This window comes from Cervus canadensis, chromosome 32 (assembly GCF_019320065.1).
Source record: "Cervus canadensis isolate Bull #8, Minnesota chromosome 32, ASM1932006v1, whole genome shotgun sequence".
Classification (NCBI taxonomy): domain Eukaryota; kingdom Metazoa; phylum Chordata; class Mammalia; order Artiodactyla; family Cervidae; genus Cervus; species Cervus canadensis.
In genome coordinates this window covers 14,122,245-14,141,770 of record NC_057417.1, presented here as the reverse complement: position 1 = coordinate 14,141,770, position 19,526 = coordinate 14,122,245, and positions in this window count along the sequence as shown.

Genomic DNA, 19,526 nt, shown 5'->3' with positions numbered 1-19,526 from the left:
AGTGACTGGCTTTAGAGAGAAACCAGTACTCTTCCTTCACAACCAACCCTTCTTATACCCTATCAATGGGAAACTGTGTGCCCTGAAGGGAGGGGGCCTTTGTCTATCTTCAGCCCGCAGCTGGGGTCTTGTGATCATGTAGTCAGAGGGGTCTCGTGGTCGGGTGGTCACATAGTCCCAAGAAACTGGCACCAGCAGGGAAAAGCAGGATATCACTTTAAGGAAAAAACAGGATGCCACAGGGCAATGTGGCCACTGTGACTTCATCCCTTGTTTGGCAGGTCACCACAATGGATCATCTTTAAATAATACGCTATGAGCCCTGTGTGGACCCTATCTGGGCCAAGTGTATGCTATATTACACACACATCAATATATGTGTTACTGTTGCATTACCTGAAGAGAGGTTACATTTTTAAAGGCTCTCATTTGAGTTTCAACAGAGAAGAAAGGATAAACCCTTTTGCTAAGTAGTCTGTAGAGAACACAATAACATTTACAGAGCCTTAGCTTCCATCAAGGAGAAGGAAAAGGGTACATAAAGCAAGTAAAGCATTGTTTCCTTTACCTCGGATCCCCAGACACGTTAGCCCAGATGAGAACAACTTTCTTGCTGGTGCTGTTAGGTAGGGAGCAAAGCCTTCCTCCGCAGGTTGGAGGGACACCGTGTCTCAGAGGGGTCAGAGGTTGTACAAAACGAGAGGTGAAGTGTTTCAGCATCAGAACCAGAGGAGACAGAGACGCCCTGGACAATCACAGTCCACAAAAGGACCAAAGGAATGGATTTCACTGTGTGTGTTCCTTCCAACTTGGCCAATTCTTTCCGTATTTTCTTAGAGTTTCCATAGAGACAAGACAATATCACAAAATGGCCCTCTTCTAAGCCACAGAGAAACAGCACAGATGTGAGAACAAAGAAACCAAGAGAAGAGAGAATTTAATTTAAACTTATAATGATGGGAAATGGGAAAGAAATCCTTTTCTTTTGCTGCTGTGATTACTTGGAAAGGCAGTGATTTTGCTAAACAGACTTTTCTGATAATGCTCAGGAATGGCCTTGCACTTACTGTTCTACCACAAGCCTCGAATAATGGAATTCTGTAGAAAGAAAATTCTGGAAAGAGCTATTTAAATGCTGTTTTACAGGGAAACATTGACTTTTTCCCCTCAAGTATTCTCTTTTTAAAAAATTATCAAAGTTATACATATATGGGAAAATTCATAACTTACTGCAAAGCAAACAGAAAGTTTTAAATATTTTCTGTGATTCCACTACCCAGAGAAAACAGCCACTAATGATTTTTCTGATTAGTGTGTGTGTAGATAAACCCACAGTTCCCTGCTGTCTCTCCACAGCATTCCACTATATCAGTTTCCTGTTTGGGGGTGTGGGTATTGCTGTGTTTTTAAGAAATGATTTCAAACTATTACACAAGCAAAGCTTTAAATATAAAACTGAAATTATACGCTCATTACTTCCTTCTGAAGAATTTCAACTACTGGAATTGTTTGCCTGTATGGCTTCCATAAAATTCTCTTGTGTTTAAGTTACTTCATGGGCTTCCTTGGAGGTCTAGTGGTGAAGAATCTGCCTGCCAGTGCAGGGGACATGGGTTCAATACCTGGTCCAGGAAGATCCAACATGTTGTGGAGCAACTAAGCCTGTGAACCACAACTACTGAGCCTGTGCCCTAGAGCTTGTGCTCTGCAACAAGAGAAGTTGCAATGAGAAGTCCACACATCACAGCTAGAGAGTATTCTCCGCTTGCCACAACTAGAGAAGGGCCTAAGCAGCAATGAAGACCCTGCACAGCCAAAAATAAACAAATAAATAAATGAATTACTTCACTTGGTTTTTAAGTGAGCTGGGCTAGGTGCACTCTGACCATGGTTAAAAGTTTATCTTATGGATGAGTAGACTGAAGCTGTTTAATGGAAACCCACAATTGAACTGAGCTGTATCACTATACATTCTGCATGATTTTACAACAGCAAACTGCAGAGATACCCACGGTGTATTAAAGTGTTGTTGAGTGTAGCAGTTGTAATAAATTGACAAAGTGAAAGTGAAAGTTGCTCAGTTGTGTCCTATTCTTTGCAATCCCATGGAGTGTATAGTCCATGGAATTCTCCAGGCCGGAATGCTCGAGTGGGTAGCTGTTCCCTTCTCCAGGGGATCTTCCCAACCCAGGGATCGAACCCAGGTTTCTTGCACTGTAGGCAGATTCTCTACCAGCTGAGCCACCAGGAAAGCCCAATAAATTGACAGATTTATTATAAATGATCGTGTGGCGAAACACAGAGAGTGGCACGGCTGGGTTTAATACGATGCGCTGAGTCAGCTGCAGGCTTGGTTCCTGGAGACGCTCCTGGAACTGGGTTTTTGTTTTAGTGCTTTTAACAAAAGCCACCACGCAGAGCCACTTTAAATTATCACAAGTTTGTCTCCCCTGCCGTCCCATTTTCCAGTTAGTTTTGCTGAATACATGCCCCTTCCCCTCCAGACCAGTCTGTCTCTGGCCACTGGGCAAGGAGTAGACAGCATGAGGAGCTAATTGTGCCCCAGCTAATGAACCGTGTCCGAGCCCCCCGTGTCCTGGCCTACTGAAGTAAAATGCTGATTCAAGGTACTGATGAATCTTCTTGCAGAGCAGCAGTAGACACACAGACTTAGAGAACAGACTTGAGGACACAGTCAGGGAAGGGGAAGGTGGGATGAGTTGAGAGAGTACCATTGACATATATACATTACCATTTGTAAAATAGACAGCTAGTGGGAATCTGCCGTAAAACACAGGGAGCTCAGCGCTGTGCTCTGTGATGACAGGGGGGTGGGATGGGGAGGAGGGACGCTCAGGTGGAAGAGGATATATTTATACCTTAGCTGATTCACTTTGTTGTACAACAGAAACCAACGCGACATTGTAAAGCAACTATACCCCAATAAAAAAGGTAATGTATGTTAAAAAAAAAAAAAAAAAAGACATCCCTCTGGACCTGCCATGTACCTCAAACAAAATAAGCAATAAAGTATACTTTAACAATCTTCAAAAGAAAAAAAATGTTAAATATTTCAATTCTAATTTTAACCCAACCCAAACTACTACACTGAATACCAATATATCGCTTAAACACATAAATCTTATCCATGCAAAGTCCTACTCAACCTGGTGATGTAGCTTAATAATTAAAATGAAACCCTGTAAATGCCTGGATGGATTTAATAACCCCATAAACACACAAGTTCTAGTGTACTAATGTCTAATATTGATATAATTACACATGTAATTATCTGAATCCAGTGAAAATGGTCTCTAAACATAGAAGATTAAAAGGAGCAGATACCAGGTGCATAAAAGCTATGCCTTGTGTAACCCTGCCCCGTGGGAAATGGCTGGAATGAAAGGTAAGCCCTAAGAGGAGGCTCAGCAGGTGGAAAACCCGTCTGCAATGCAGGAGACACAGAAGACTCAGGTTCCATCCCCAGGTCGGGAAGATCCCCTGGAGGAGGAAATGGCAACCCATTCCAGTATTCTTGCCTGGAGAATCCCATGGACACAGGAAGCTGGCAGGCTATAGTCCATGGGGTCACAAAGAGTCGGACACGACTGAGAGGCTAAACACACACAAGAGGAAGTCTGAGTAAGTTATATCAACTAATAATTTGGGTTGGCACATGGTATGTCAGCCACTTTGGTCCTAAGATTAACTCACATCAGTAGAAATCCAGTGTAAAGCATGTTAAAGATTACCTTAAAATAAAGTTAAGTCCTAGTGAAGCTGTAAAAATCCATAGCTAAAAGAAAATAAGCTACAAAATAAAATTAACACTGTGTAAGTTGCATATGAAAGTTAAGAGAGTTTTAAGAGTTCTCAACACAAAAAAAATATTTCTCAATTATTTAATGTTGTATTTATATAAGATTGGGTGTTCACTAAATTTTTTGTGGTAATCATTTCATCATGTATGTAAGTTGCCTTATGTCATATATTTTAAAACTGTACAGTGCTATATGTCAATTACATATCAATAAAAGTGGAAGACAAGCTTTTAAATTAAAACATAAAAATAATAAAAAAATATAAATAAGCTATGAAGCTGACTTTAACACTTCTGATTACACCACAACGAAGATCCACACTGGGATTAGATATCCCTCTATGCTTAACCCTACGTTCACATAATTATAACACAAAATTATTCACCAGAATAGGATGAGCATCAGCCTAAAAGTTAGAGAAATTGACAGTGATTCATGCTCCTCTAGAGGAGCCTGTTTCATAATCAACATACTCTGGGAAACCCCATCCTTGGGGAACCCTGGTGAGGAACAGCAGAAAGCATAATTACCATAATTATCAGATGTTTGGTCAAGACATAGCCCATGGGAGAGGAAGATGTAGGCTACATTTTGTGTCTCAGGAACATAACTTATACAAAAGTTTTTATGAAATAAAAAAACCAAAGGCGAATTTAGGGTAAATAAAGAATAGAGAGCTTGATTGAGTCATGAAGCACACACAATCACCTTCTCCAATATCAATAACTTCATAACCCATTAATAAGCACCTAACATACAAGAAGAGATAAGTCCTGATAAGATGAGCATCCTGGAAAGTGTGCTTGGATGGATCAAAGTGAAGCCTAGAAGAGATTTTAAACCTCAGAACACTTTGTGCTAAAACCAGCCCAAACTTCCCACCAGATTCAACTCTTATAAGTAAATGAAAGATTCACTTAGCATTTATGTGTAGAAGATAGAAATTAAAAGCTGGTGCTACAGATAAAGTACCAGAAAGGATGATGAAAGAAGCTAAATATTCTGGAGCCAGAGGGGCTGCTCATGGGCAGTTACAAGAACAAACTCATCCAATGATTTATGAGTAGAGCTAGTAAGTCTTATAAGCCTGGTGATAGCTGGTTGTCCAGAAAAGAACTTTAGTTCAACTTTAAATATTATTTAAAAACATAACTTTTAATATAACTTTCAGTGTTATTTTAAAAGACACAAGTTTTTAGATGCAGATTTTTAGATACAGGGTACAAATGTCTCTGGGCTTCCCTGGTAGTGCAGTGTAAAGAATCCGCCTGCCAATGCTGGAGATGTAAGAGATGTAGGTTTGATTCTTGGGTGCGGAAGATCCCTTGGAGAAGGGCATGGCTACACACTCCAATATTCTTGCCTGGAGAATCTCCGCGGTCAGAGGAGCCTGGCGGGCCACAGTCCATAGGGTTGCAAAGAGTCAGACATGACTTGGCAACTAAACAATGACAACAACAATAGACGTCTCTCTAGAGAATAAGCATATACAACACCACAGTTGGCTTAAAAGCTGCCATCAATTACTAAAGCATTCAAGGTCAATCACACCATCACCTAAATACCAAAAGAAAACACATGCCTGTGAATTAATACCAGATGAATTAATTAATTAATAGAAGCAATACTGTTTACATTAGTAACAAGAAATACTTCTCCTTGCATAAAGCTTATATCAGAAAGCATAAACCCCCACAGATAGTTAACAGTAAAATAAACCTAAACCAATACCTAGTTGTTTATCAAAACAATCGTTAATCAGCACATTAGTGAAAGAGTACGTGGGGTCTGGCTGCTCGCTGCTCAAAAGCCAATAAACAGGCCAGGTTGGTGGACAGGAAAGTTTGCTTTATTTTAGATGCCAGCAGCTTGGGGAGCGGGGTGCTGGACCTCTGTCCAAAGGCTGACTCCCCTCCCTTCCCCACAAGCAGGGCGTGAGAACTTTAATAGATGAGGCGGGGGTGGGGATACAGGCAGAAACAGAACAGTCAGCGGGGACAGTCATCTTGAAATTGGTCATCGGTAGTCTGACCAGCATTAACTTGTTTAAAGTAGAGTTAATCTTCAGTTCCAGGGTCAGTTTGTTCCCTTTTCTTTGTGGCCAGTTCTCTGGATTGTGGCAGCTCATGTCCTGGGTACAATCTGATCATCGTGTAGTTAACTTCTCCACCTGATGTTTTGGTATCTATAAGACAGCTCACGGGATGTGACTCAGAATATTATTTACAGACCTCGAGAAGGAACAAAAGGTCCTTGACGATGCTTAATGACTACATTATTATTATTTAGTCTCCTTTGACTGTTCTCCTTTGTTTCAGCATTTCTCATTTCTCTGATTAAAGTTACTCTTTGACTGAAATTTTCCACAGACAAAAGGCAGGCAGAGGACATGATGTGGGGGCCGGGGGGTGGGGTGGGGTGCGTGGACCACAGGGTCCTGCTCTGTTTCAAGCATAGACTTACATTTAAGGAAAGAGTGAAATAAGTGAATGAACTCAGCAATCACAAATCCTGCCTGTTTATCAAGAACACTGCCTCTCGGAGTTCTGGTATTTGAGGCACTGCTTGTCCACTGACATCTCTCTAACTGTCATGGGATCCCGTCTGTGGACACGGAGCACGGCCTTGTGAACTCTGGATAAGGACTTGCAAGAATGGCTATGTGTGGGTTTTACCAAATATTTCACTTTTAATTAGAATTTTTATTTATATGTGTAATACATTTACTATAATATATTTGACTGGGGCCAGTCTGGTAAGAGGGATCTTTTAGCTGTGGCAGGTAGGATCTCGTTCCCTGACCAGAGAATGAACCTGGGTACCCTGTACTGTAAGTGCTATTAGCCACGGGACCACCAGGGAAATCCCTACTGTGTCTTTTAATCAGTGAAACTGACTTTCCCAGGATGAGGTGGGAATAAAACAAGAGAAGAACCTACGAAGCGCTGATTAATCCATTAATCCAAAAAATAATCAAATTTTAAGGAATAACATAGCATGTCCTCTGCCTGCCTTCTGTCTGTAGAAAACCTTTAGACTCCCAGGCTTCTCTGATCTCCAAAAAGCACATTTAACCAGAGAAGTGAGAACATGCAGGTTCTTTCAAGTGAGAACATGAAAGAAAAACATTCAAAGAAGATAAAACAATGCTAGACATTAAACAAAGTCAAGGACCTATGTTCCTCCTCAACGGCTGTAGATAAAATTCCGAGCCGTGCCCTGTGAGCTGTCGTATACACGCTGATACTCCCACCAGGTGGAGAAGTTGACTGCACGCTGCCCACAGGTACACAGACTCCAGACCCGTTAGAACCAGAAGGTGATGATGCTGACTCCAGATGACCTCACCACCAGCCAATCAGGAGAAGGTCTCTGAGCTCATCACCCACTCCATAACGCCCTCCTTAACCTTGTCTTTAAGCTTCCCATGAAAGCCTTCAGAGATGTGAGCCTTTTAAGCACGGGTCGCCCTGGACTCCTTGCTCAGCACCTGCAACACACGCTTCCTTTCCTTCGCCACAACGTGCGGTCAATGGACGGGCGTCCCTGTGCCTGGGCCAGACTCAAGTGGGGTTCACAGCCTGGGGTCAGTGGACAGATTTCACTGTGCTGGGGCCAGACTCAAGTGGGGTTCAGAAGGAGCTCACCAAGGGTTATCGGTCACTCCGCAGAACATGGGGCACAGCTGCCCCAAGGGCCTGACTTCATGTGACTGTGACAGGAGGAGACAGAGGACCACAGGCTAACCAGGGCAACGCCCTCAACTCAGATGCTGGAAATCCCAGAGGCAACAAGACACGCTGCAGGAAAAGGGCCGAGACGGGGGTTTCTGGGTACACACGGTCCTGACTGGTGCAGAGGGGTGAGACCCACACAACCCCCAGACCCTGCACCTAGGGTCACACATCAACAACTTCTAAAGTGACTCCACCCCCAGACCCTGAAACTGGGGCCACACATCCACAGTCTCCAGGGTGACCCCCCTCCCCAGATCCTATACCTGGGGTCACATGTCCACAGTCTCCAGGGTGACTTCCCTCCTAGACCTGCATCTGGGGTCACAAACCCATAGTCTCCAGAGTGAACTCCCTCCCCAGATCTTGTACCTTGGGTCCCATGTCCACAGTCTCCAGGGTGACCCCCCTCCCCAGACCCTGAAACTGGAGTCACATGTCCACAGTCTCCAGGGTGACCCCTCTCTCTAGACCCTGCACCCCGATTCCCATGACCCTTGGTTAGGACACCAGGTCTCTGCTGGTTGAGCTCCTACAGTGGAAACGAGTGAGTTCCTGTAAGCTCCTGGCTTGGTAGATAGAAGTGTAGGGTCTTTCTCCTCCCCCCACTTGTCCCAGAGAAATCCTCCTCTTTTCCCATTGCTTCTGTGTGATATTAACTGTTTTTACAGCTGTCATGAAAATGTTGAACACACTACCTTGGTTCCTGCAGGCTCGAACCTGCAGTTGTCCCGCTGAGGTGCTGAGAAAACACACCAGATGCTGGGCTGGTGAGCCACCAATTGCTGGCTTATTGAGACATGTTAGGTAGCTCCCTGATTAGGAGAGGAAATCCCTCTTCTTTCAACCCATTTTTGTCTTTGGCATCTCGCTGCCACACGCTCCTCGCCAGGTCCATTCATCACAGCTCTACTGATATCTTGTAACCATGGTTCTCACACTTGAGGACACGACAGAATCATCCAGAGGCTTATTTAAATACAGATGGCTGGGGGCTTCCCTGGTGACTCAGGGGTAAAGAATCCACCTGCCAATGCAGGAGACATGTCCTGCCAATGTAGGATGAGTTGGCTGGATGGCATCACCGACTCAACGGACGTGAGTTTGAGCAAACACTGGGAGACAGTGGAGGACAGGAAAGTCTGGCGTGCTGCAGTCCATGGGGTCACAAAGAGTTGGACACAATCTAGAGACTGAATGACAAAAAGCAGGGAGCCTACCTGAGGTGTCTCGATGAGGCCAGGGAAGGTGTACACATCAGAGGGAAAGCCTAGGAGCCCTTCCTCAACGCTGACCCCTGGGAGGGCCATGGAACCCCACTCAACAAAGAGCACGGTTAACCAGAGAAGCTCACCTCAGATCCAGATCCCAGACATCTGAGCACTGACATTCAGATGCAGGCACGGAGTTTTCCAGGACGGAGGCCAGGCTGGGTCTTTACCCAGGTCTCCACGTCCTACCACACAGAGAACCCGGTCAGGTGTAAATGTTCTCATTGTTGAAGCACACGGTCTCATCTAAACATAATCAGTGTAGACAGGACTTGGAGAGGTCTGAATCTACCACGAAGACAGAACTCGGTCAGGTTCAAAGTAGCTTAGGGCTGCGCTCCCAGGAGGCACAGTCACATACCTGGGGTCTCTCACTATTGGATAGGGGGCTCACTGGCGGAGGCGCTGCCCCTGAGTGTCTCATGGGGGCTGTTTCGGTTTTGTAAATTAGAAGTAGCGACTGAACAATAATGCACACAAGCGTGCACTGCAGCAGCATTTACAACGGCTGAGACATGGAAGTAACCAACGTGTATGTGGGCAGATGAATGAATAAAGAAGTCATACTTGCATAGAATGGAATATGATTCAGTCATGAAAAAAAAATGGCTTTTGCAGGGATAGTCTAGAACAATCATAGATTAATCTAGAACAGTCATAGTAAGTGAAGTACTTCAGAAGGAGAGACTGATACCAATGGGCTATTTTATAAAAGTGAAATGCACACACAGTCTTAGGAAACAAACATGGTTACCGAAGGGGAGTGGGGGGTGGAAGAGATAAATTAGGAGGCTGGGGTTCATTTATACTCACAAATACGTATAGACTATAGAATCAACATGGGCCTATTTTAGAAAAAGTGGTATGCTACACACTCTGTAATAATGTATATGTGAAAAAAACAGATGAATCAATATGTGTATGGGAATAACTGATGAAGAATCTCTACACCGACAAACACAACTTTGTAAGTCGGCTATCCTCCAAAGAAAGTAAACACTAACTTAGAAAATAAACAAAAAAACAAGGATTAATGAGACACAGGCTTCTGGCATGTGCCAGAAGAAACCATGGACTAGGAGTAACCCTAAGGCTCTGGTTACTGTAGTAACAGGATTAGGGCATGAAGAAATCCTGCCTCTTTTGCATTTCCTGCAACAGAAACTTTAAAGCTATCGCTTATGCTTCAGTGAAATAAGAAAAAGTATTTTCTCTTTGGCCTTTTGAGTCCTCCTCTATTTTAGCTGTTGCTGATCTGTAGTCTGCGTTGATAACTGTTTCCTTCTTTTCAGAAGATTAACCTATGACCTGTTTTGAAACAATGCAAAAAGGAACAAGAATATAGGACCCTTTTATCTTTGTAGAAATAAATGTCTTTTGGAGGAAATAGAAAGATGACTTTAACCCCCAAGCTGGCAGAGGAGAGAACACAGTAGGCTTGTGCCTTAAGAACTGTGTCTCCCTCCATGGGGAATGAAGGGGATCACACTGTTGGGGCTCATAGTCAGAGGTTGGAGATAAAGAACAAACATGTAAGGATTCTGTACTTTTTCTTTTTGCATTGTTTCAAAACAGTCGATAGGCTGGCATCAGAGAGCCCAGTAACTTGGGCCTGGCTGGCAGTCCCAGGAGTTGGGTCCTTTGTCTTTTGTGGACTGCACCGCAGCTTTCTTTCTGTAATGCCAAAAGAGGGAAAAACAAACTATAAGGGGAGGTTTGTAGAGAGAGTACCATAAAGTTAAGCATCAGGATGTGACTAGTGTAAAATTAAAAGATAATAGATGTAAAGTGTGGCTCATGCAGAGTTACAGGGTGATAGGTGCGGGATATCCCTGGAGAAGGGCATGACAACCTATCCCAGTATTCTTGCCTGGAGAATTTCATGCAGAAAGGAGCCTGATGAGCTACAGTCCATGGGATCACAAAGAGTCAGACACAACTGAGCAACTAACACACACACACACACGCACACACATGCACACACACACACAGGTGCAGGATATAGCTTACGTAACAGGTTAGCCTTCTGAAAAGAAGGAAACTTAATTATCAATGCAGACTGTAGATCTGCTGCTGCTGCTAAGTCGCTTCAGTCATGTCTGACTCTTCGCGATCCCATGGACTGCAGCCTACCAGGCTCCTCCGTCCATGGGATTTTCCAGGCAAGAGTACTGGAGTGTGTTGCCATTGCCTTCTCTGGATTGTAGATCAGGAACAGTTAAAGTAGACAAGGACTCAAAAGACAAAAGAGAAAAAGAAAACTAATTTTTATTTCTCTGCAACACATAAACACTTCATATTCACAAGGACTGCTGGGCTCTAATAATACTAGCACTTTAAAAATTTCCATGCGTAACTAATTGAAAATAAATTAAAACTGGGCAGACTGTGAAGAAGAAAATTTCCACAGTCAATTCCACACACACTAGTTAAAATCAAAGCCCATGAAAATGTGCTGCACATCAGGAATTGTTAGAGATGTGCAAATCAAAACCACAGTGACGGAACACGGCATCTGTCTGAAAGGCCATCCTCAGTCTACAAAGGTAAATGGTGGAGAAGACATGGAGGAAAGAGAACACTTATCGTGCTGATGAGATGTAAATGCTAATAATCACTTTGAGAGGAGTATGGAACTGCCTCTTTTAATTTTTAGTAAGGCAAACATATTGATTCCAGCCCAGATCACAGGAGGACTTAAAACATGTCCTGCTCAGCGTTCCCTCATTGTCAGAACCAAAAAGGGAAGAAGGTGCCTGAACAGCAGCTCCATCCGAAGCCGGCAGACAGCCTCCATGAGGGACACACCAGTCCAGTCTCTTCCTCGTCAGGCGGCTAACAAGGCTCCCTCCTCATAGCAAAGGGCTCCTTAACTCCAAATTCATTTTGCACTGAGAAGAGGAAAGAATCAGACATAAACTAGAAACTAAATCAAGTATCTTTATTTTTAAATTTAAATATAAAAAGTGAAGGATAAAAGCAGTAAAAATTACACTTTAAGTGAATAAATTACAAACTAAATTAACTATATATTCTGGCTTATATAAAAAAGAGAAGAAGGATGGAAGCAACACAAACTCCTGTAAGTGAGCAGCCCTTGACTAAGGGGGTACCACCCAAGTTCTCCAGCCGACTCCACCGCTAGACTCGGCTGCAGACGCCATCTGGGAACCAGAGCTGCTCTTTCCATCACACCAGGAGGAGCCTTCTTTGTCACCGGGGCATGGAGAGAACCCAAGACTGTGCCTTCAGGCTCCTCTTCTGCCAGGCGCCAAGCAGAAGGTTCAACCTGAGTTGTGTTCTTCACCTTCTGCTGCAGGTTAATGGGGGTAAAATGAGGCAAAGAAAGCTCCTAGAACTTGGGCACCTCCCTTTTCTGCAGCTGTTTTATTTTCTTCTCTTTCTGTAAGTGACTTTTCTGAATCAAAAGAGAAAGGGTGTATTTCCACCGGTTTCCTCACTGGGATTTTGGGCTTAAAAGGTATTCCATAATGGGGCAATTGTTGGCTGCTGACTGCTTCTCATCCTCATCATCTTGGGTGGGTTTGGGGGTTCTCTTTTTCTGAACAAAGGCAGGAGTCCTGGGGACAGTGAGTGGAATTTCTTTCTTATCGGGAACACCCACAACACCTAACAAAATACCGTAGGGCAAGTCTTTGCTTAAATTTAAATTGTTTATCCTCCAATACCCTCTTTGCTTCTTGCTGTTTGATTCTTTTCTGTGTTTCAAAATCAAAGCCAATAGGCAAGGTGGGTGTCTTCTCTGGCAGTTTCCTAGGGAAAATGCACCCCCTGTAAAAGAATACCAGAATCCAGTTTCCATGCTTTAAATTTGTAGAGCCCTGCTTCTACTGGATTACATTTCTTGGATTTTGCATTTGTTTCCAACACCTTCACAACCTCTTGCTGCATTTTTATTCTCTTCTCTGACTTTTGCTGCTCAGTACTTTCTAGGATCTTCTGTATATGGGAAGAAGAACCTGAAAAAGAATAGATATGCATTTATGCATGACTGAATTAAGTCCCTGTACACCTTATACAAACACAACATTGGAAATAACTCTGTTCCAATATAAGATCAAAATGAAATTGCACAGAAAGAAAAAGAAAAAAAGAACGGGACATGAAAAAATGCTGCCACCTTGTGGCCGGTTTCCATACCAACAACATCGAAAGCGGCTGATCAGTATAGTTCAGCTGTTCAGTTCAGTTTAGTTCAGTTCAGTCGCTCAGTAGTGTCCGACTCTTTGCGACCCCATGAACCGGAGCACGCCAGGCCTCCCTGTCCATCACCAACTCCCGGAGTCTACCCAAACTCCTGTCCATCGAGTCGGTGATGCCATCCAGCCATCTCATCCTCTGTCGTCCCCTTCTCCTGCCCTCAACCCCTCCCAACATCAGGGTTTTTTCAAGTGAGTCAGCTCTTCGCATCAGGTGGCCAAAGTACTCCACTCTAATCGACAATCCATGAACAGGATTTTCCCTGAGGCTCTCGCCTGCCCGAGGAACCAGAGTTGGGCATGAAGAACTGCTGCCGCCTTGTGGCTGTGTCCAGTAAAACAACTTTAAACCCCATTCTCAAGGAGTTTTACTATTCATTTAGTCGCTCAGTCGTGTCCCACTCTTTGTGACCCCATGGACTGTAGCCTACCAGGCTCCTCCATCCATGGGATTCTCCAGGCAAGAAACTGAAGTGAGTTGCCATTTTCTTCTCCAGGGGAGCTTCCGACCCAGCGATTGAACCCTGGTCTTCTGCATAGCATGCAGATTCTTTACTGACTGAGCCACCGGGGAAGCCTAATTTTATTCAAAAGGCCTGAGAGGCTGTAAATGATTCCTTCCCTTCAAGTAACGTCTGTGAGAAAATTCATTGAAAAAGATTCAAAGCAGGGTCCAAGTCCAAAAGCACTTAGAAACATACTCCACATTGTAAGGCGAGTGCAAAGAAAAAGAGAGTGAGCTAGGCAGTCATGCAAGAAAAGGGAAATTTATTAGAGGGAAAAGAGATGGTGACTGGCTCTTAAGCAGAACCAGCGTCCTCCCTTTTTGACGGAATCCTTCTAACACCCCACCAATGAAAAATTCTCTGAAGGGATGGTCATGTAGCCGGAGGTCTGGAATCTGGTGGTCTCGCAGCTTTGAGAAGATAGGTGCCAGTGAGATAACAGGGTGCCATTTGGGCAATTTGGTCAGCCTCAAGGATCACTGTGATTTATTCTTTGTTTGTGAGGTCGACATAACAAGCCATCTTATCAATGATACCCCATGTGGGCCCTATCACACATGACTACTTCCTAAAAGGAGGCCAATCAAACCCACCATGAGGAATCACCTCATATTGCTCAGAAAGACCAGGATCAAAAAGATCTACTGAAACTAAGTCCCACAAAGGGCTTAGAGAACAAGGAATCCTCCTTTTCTCTTCATTGGGATGTAAATGAGTACAGGAAATATGCAAAGCAGCATAGGAATTTCTTAAAAAAAAAAAAACCAAAAAAACAAAAACTAAAATAGGATAACCTTCTTTGAAGTGAAAATACCTCCTGCCATATTAATAAACAGGATATGTCACAGTCATCAGCGATTTCTGGCCTCCAAATATGAATGAGGGCACCCCAAACTGCGATCCTTCAGATGCTTCCAACCCTCAGGGTGACTGCTGAGGAGCTGGGGAATGAAAGAAAACAAGGACACAGGATTCAGGCCAGATGGCTGAGATGCATATGAAAGGAAGAATTCAGTGAGCTCAGAGGCTTGCAACTCCCGATAACATAGAACGCTAAATTCCTTGATTTGATACCTGGTCTGTGATATTCAGAATACCTGCTGCCTATGTGGCAAACTTGCATATAGCCTGACTCCCCTCCTGCCTCCTTGCAGCACGTTTCTCAGAGCTACTGAGATGCTATCTCCTGGGCTCAGAGGCCTAAACGTTCCACCAAATAAAATAACTCTCTACTTTCAGGTTGTGACTATAAATTTTAGTCAACACTTCTGATCGAGCTATCCTACTCTCCCACTCCTGGGCTTAGATCCAGAGAAAATCAGAATTTGAGATGACACACACATTCTTGTTTTCAGGGCAGCATGATTTACAAGGGCCAAGGCATTAGAATCAAACCAATTGTCCAAAAACAGAAACTGAAGTCTAAGAGGTGTACCTCTCCACCGGAATCCTGCTGTCATAAAACAGCACAGAATAATGCCAGTGGCCACAGCATGAATGGACCCAGAGACTGGGATACTAAAGGAAGTGAGAGAGAAAAATAGCATAAGATAACCCTGACTGGTGGAATCTAAAAATTCATACAAAGGGACTCATTTACACAAGAGAAATAGTGTCACAGACTTACAAAACCAACTTATGATTCTCAGAAAGAAAATGTTAAGGCAGAACGAATTTCAGGTCTTCCTGAGCAGTATAACCTATTTCCCCCTCTACCCCACACAGGGAGAAATTATTTGCCTTACAGTTCCCCCACCCAGTATACGTGCCTCATCCAATTGGCAAATGACCTGCAAGACCCCTATCTCGCTCCTTGAACCCTGAGTATAAAAGTGGACTAAGGACCCCTGTTCAATGTTGGTTTTCCCTTGAGCCCACCCACTGTTCTGACTGTCTCCCACTCTAATAAACTTTAATTCCTTCTCATTCTGTCTACCATCTGGAAATTCTTTCAACCCTTGCACAGACCATGACATACACTTTAATAGATATCAAATGGAGAAGCCAAAACGACCTACTGAATACCATAGGAAAGGCTAGAGAACACGCTGTAATCACCTCATAGGAAAAAAGAACCCGAAAGAGAATAGATGAACGTCTAAGCGGAACTGAATCAAGTTCTTGTACACAACACAAATTAACTCTACTCCAATATACAGTCACAATGAAATTATAGCAGAAAAACAATCAGCGTGAGGCCTGAAGACTTGTGGTCACCTTCTGGCTTTCTGCCATAAAACCACTTGCAAAGGTGTGCGGATGGGCACTCCATATTCATAAGGCCCACAAGGCAGTCAGTAGGAAATACGTCCTCTCACAAAGTGTCCTAGGGCTGGTCAGTGAAAAGGAAGTCCAATCTGGGCAGACCGTCAAGAAGCCAATTTGAACAGGCAAGTTTCAATCACTCCATTCTAAACAAGTCCCATGAAAAGTTGTCAACATTGCTAAGTGTTTGAAAAATGGAAATCCAAAGTACCACGGGGTATCTATCACCTTACACCAGTCAGAATGGCCATGGTCAGAAACTGCACAGACAGTGACCTGTGGAGAGGGTGTGGACAAAAGTGAACTCATCTCCATTGACGTTGAGGATGGACCTTAGTAAGAGCAAAGATGGACAACAGTGTGGAGACTCCTCAAATCGTGAAAAACAGGATGAGATGAGAAGACTGGCCTACACCATACACCAAAAGAAATTCCAAGTAATATAAAGTTCCAAGTGTAAGCATGGATCCTAGGAAATTCCAGAGGAATATTTCTGAAGGACTTTGTGTTAGAAAAACGCCGCAGGAGGAAAAAAGCCGCCTCTAAGGACTGTTGGTGAAGGCCTTTATTGAGCGGTCGCTCTCGGGCAGAACTCCCGGGGGTGGGTGAGTGAGGACACAAAGGGAGTCTGCGAGGTATGAGGGGGTGGGGAGGGATTTTATAGCCAGGGCCGGCGTCCAAGCCAGGTCTTTTCATATAAGGAAGAAAGCGCGGGCTACAGCGGTGGTCAGTGTCCGAGGGCTCCGGGTCGGTACCTGATTGGACCAGGCTGCAGGGGGTCGGTCCCCGGAAGTTTAGCCAGCCTCCGGAATTTGCCTTGCAGCACTTTCCCGGGGCATGCCCCGACCTTTCACTTTGAAAGTGCTTTGCCATTGATGCTTTGCCATCAATCACATGCACTTCTTAAAATAATGGAAAATAAACCAGAAATAAGAAAACGGGACCTAATTAATCTCAACATCATTTGCACAGCAAAAGAAATCCTAAAGGAAAGACTAAGACAACCCTCAGGATAGGAAGAATATTGGCAGACAAAGATACCCAGGATGAATTGGTCTGTAATACACATAAACAGCTCTTATAGCTTCATCAAAAATACAAATAACCTCCCCGCCAAAAAAAAGTGGGGGCTATTGTTTTGTTGAAAGTTTTCACTTTCGTTTTTCACTTTTGTCTCAGGTTCAAAGGATTTGGTAACAAAATAGGCCACTTATTCTATATAAAGAAATAATACCAATGTTTATAGGATTGACTTCAGTTTATCCTCCCAGCAATCAGTTGGTTCAACTCCATTCAGCTCTCTGTGGACCAGTAATCTGATACATAACTGAATTCTTTGGAGATCAGTATTTATTGACTTGTACTAACTGCCACCAATAAAGCAGTCTTTACCATGAAAAAAAAAAAAAAAAACGCAACAAATGACAACTGATGCATGAACTTTGCTTACTGCAATCTTAACCAATTCTAATGTGGTCTTAACCTGTTATTTAACGATAATAACTATAGTGAGATCCGTTGGATGGATTTTTAGTAAGCTGAATCACTCAAAATTATTTAAAATCATCATAGATCATGACAAATTGTAAAACACAGCAAGTCTTTCAGCTGAAAAGGAGATAAGCTAACAAGTAAATTCTTAAAACATTATTAATGACTTTACTTTTATTAAAGGCAGTAAAGTAAAATTATAATAAACTGTTTTGGGTATAAATCCTGGAGAAGGGAATGACTACCCACTCCAGTATTCTGGCCTGGAGAATTCCAGGGACTGTATGGTCCATGGGGTTGCAAAGAGTCAGACATGACTGAGCGACTTTCACTTGAGTATAAATGAAATATTTAAGCTTAAACTAATGTAAGTTTTATTATACTTACTTGTCACGTTCTCCAGAATTTTCAGCTACTTCAAAGTTGTTGGAAAACAGCCATTAAAAATTAGTGAAAGAATATATGCATTGGCATGAATTTTCACTTGTTACTGGGGTTCTTTTCCCAACATAATTTGGAAAGTGGATCACCAGTTTATTTTCTTGGAAGATCTCTATATTGGTTATTCAGTGTCTTTGTTACTGAGTCCAAGCTCGCTCTGCTCACCACACGACAGGCCAATGAATCTGAGAGACGAGGGGTTGAGGCAAGGAAGGGACTTTAATTGGGGAGACAGCTGACCAAGAAGATGGCAGGCTAGCATCCCAAAATAACCACCTTATCTTGTCTGGATGCCAGGTTTTTTATAGGTCAGAGATATGGCGGGAGGTGAGGAATCAAAGTAAAAAGGCTATTAACCTTGCAAACATCTCCTAGAATGGCAAGCCTGAGGCAGAGCTGAATTAATTTCTTCCTTCCTGCCACCTACAGGGGAACAGAGTTCTGAACAAGGCACTTCAGTTAAACGGTCAGACAGAGGGGCAGGATTCTCTGAGGCAGGCCATTCTGTATAATAGCAAAAGCAATGAAAAGCAAGTCAAAGAAACAGTTTCCAAAATGTAGGAAGAATTGGCTTCTTCTGTGCAACAATTCCCCACTGTCAAAGTCCTTTCCACAATCTTGTGGGAAAAGGGGGTGATGATATTTCTGCTTAGTCAGATGGATCTTTCAGGGAGTGTCTGCTCTCATTGCCAGTGTTTCAAATGTTGAGATTTGTCTTTTATTTATTTATTTTTTTTGGAAAGTGTTTATTTTACACTGGTGGACTTAGAAAAACTGAACTTCAAATACATGAGACAGCACCTCAAATGAAGAAATTTAGCCCTTTTCTATATATGAAGTGAAAGTGAAGTGGCTCAGTTGTGTCTGACTCTTTGCGACCACATGGACTATACAGTCCACGGAATTTTCCAGCCCAGAATAATGGAGTGGATAGCTCTTCCCTTCTCTAGGGGATCTTCCCAATCCAGGGATCAAACCCAGGTCTCCCGCATTGCAGCCGGATTCTTTATCAGCTGAGCCACCAGGGAATACATACATTCTGTGTATCAGTTCAGTTCAGTCGCTCAGTCGTGTCCGACTCTTTGCGACCCCATGAATCGCAGCATGCCAGGCCTCCCTGTCCATCACCAACTCCCGGAGTTTACTCAAACTCCTGTCCATCGAGTCGGTGATGCCATCCAGCCATCTCATCCTCAGTCATCCCCTTCTCCTCCTGCCCCCAATCCCTCCCAGCATCAGGGTCTTTTCCAATGAGTCAGCTCTTTGCATGAGGTGGCCAAAATACTGGAGTTTCAGCTTCAGCATCAGTCCTTCCAATGAACACCCAGGACTGATCTTCTTTAGGATGGACTGGTTGGATCTCTTTGTAGTCCAAGGGACTCTCAAGAGTCTTCTCCAACATCACAGTTCCAAAGCATCAATTCTTTGGTGCTCAGCTTTCTTCACAGTCCAACTCTCACATCCATACATGACCACTGGAAAAATCACAGCCTTGACTAGATGGACCTTTGTTGGCAAAGTAATGTCTCTGCTTTTTAATATGTTATCTAGGTTGGTCATAACTTTCCTTCCAAGCAGTAAGCGTCTTTTAATTTCATGGCTGCAATCACCACCTGCAGTGATTTTGGAGGCCCAAAAAATAAAGTCTGACACTGTTTCCACTGTTTTCCCATCTATTTGCCATGAAGTGATGGGACCAGATGCCATGATCTTAGTTTTCTGAATAGGGAGATACAAAAGTCAGGGCTCATTAAAATTATTTCTTTGGTATGTACCT